The sequence below is a fragment of the Caenorhabditis briggsae genome (genome assembly GCF_000004555.2).
Source record: "Caenorhabditis briggsae complete genome, chrIII, whole genome shotgun sequence".
NCBI lineage: Eukaryota > Metazoa > Nematoda > Chromadorea > Rhabditida > Rhabditidae > Caenorhabditis > Caenorhabditis briggsae.
Genome location: NC_013490.2, coordinates 2,514,319 through 2,515,984, shown reverse-complemented (window position 1 = coordinate 2,515,984; position 1,666 = coordinate 2,514,319).

The following is a 1,666-nucleotide window of genomic DNA, read 5'->3' as shown; positions in this document are numbered from 1 at the left end:
TAAATGCTATTAAGAATGACAAATAACAGATAATTAATCAAGAAAATACGAGAAAAATATACTTTCAGCCTGAGATTTCTCGATTCGAGACAATAGCGGCTGCGAATCGTCTCGCTACGAAACGTCGCGGAGCCTGTTTTCCCACTCAAAATGTGTATAAAGGGACACACACACTTCCGGGGGTTCCATAGTAACAAGAGAAAACTAGGCAAAAAAGGGCATAGAAAGTTACGAAATTTTGTGACTTTTCCGTGTGTGCAAAAGGGCCCATCAGGAGGAGGAGGGCCAGAATCTACTGGATAATTAACATTTGTTTCGTTGATCGAAAGAAATTAATATCATGAACATTTGCATTGCAAAAATAAGCTATTCAATTTGAATGTTGAAATATAACGCCTTTTCGAGACTTTTCCATTCAAAATTCTTTTTTTTTTGTTAACATTTTTCTCAAGAACTGAAAATCGAAAAAAAGAAAAAAAAGGAGGAAGGAACGTATGTGTTTTTATATGTATCTAAAAAAAAGAGAGCTGTAGACTATAGAAAAAAAAAACCACCTATTTCAGCGTTTTTGGCATGAAATTTGGGTTTCATCAGGGTTCGAAGCCTCAATTTTGGGACATTTTCAAATCCTCAAATTTTCAAGTTCTTGATCCCAAAAAAAGGAATTTTTGAGCAAAATTTTGAGTATTTCACACACTCTTTGAACTCGACCGACTTCAATCTTTCATTTTTTTCGTATTACATTATTTCACCCATTTTGTACGCATTCTTATTTGTTCACCATCATCATCTACATCATTCCCCCCCATATATACTCGGTTTTCTTTTGGCCATTTTTAGGGTGCGTGTGAAAACCCAATTCCTTGTTAGATATGATGTATGTTATTTATTGGTTAAGAGCAAATACACAAACCCCCACTTATTTGGCCTTTTTGATCTTGAGAAGGGGGCTCAATTTAAGGCCTAAAAACGAAGAGATTTGGACTTAAAATAGACAATGAGGGGGATATAAATTAAAGGGTGGTCTAAAGACCTAGAAATGATGACTATAATTGAACCTCAGTGCGTTTTTTAACCAGAAGATAACTACTGAAAATTTGGATGCGAAAATTCCCATTTTTGACTTAAAAATGGTGGAGTTCGAGCAGCTGAAATTTTCAGATTTTTATGCCTAAAAATGTGCAATTCCAGTTGTTCTTTGTCAAATAAAAATTTGAAGACTTCAACTCTCCTTCTCTCTCTCTCTCTCTCTCTCTCTCTCTCTCTCTCTCTCTCTCTCTCTAAATTCCAAATTTATAGAATCCCCTGCTCTAGTTGATGTCGCATCATCACACATTCGTCGCAGCACACGCTACAACCTGAGACTACAAACTACACTCTCCAACCACGCCCATTTAGGCTCCGCCCCCTCTTTTCCCCGCCCATCAGGCTCCGCCCCCCAGCCAAACTGGAGCGATTTCGAGTGCAGATGGTGTCCAAACGGCCGCCGCCAGGACCACCAAACCCCGTCGCCCCCTCCTCGAATAATCCAGTAGTGAGGTGGGCCTCCTATTAATGATGGGCGGGGAGGAAAGTGAGAAAAAGTTGAGTGTTCTCTGTGGCTAGGTAGAGTAGAAGAGTTCTCCTACCCCGCTGACATATGCCACGTGGGATAGAAGAATACTTG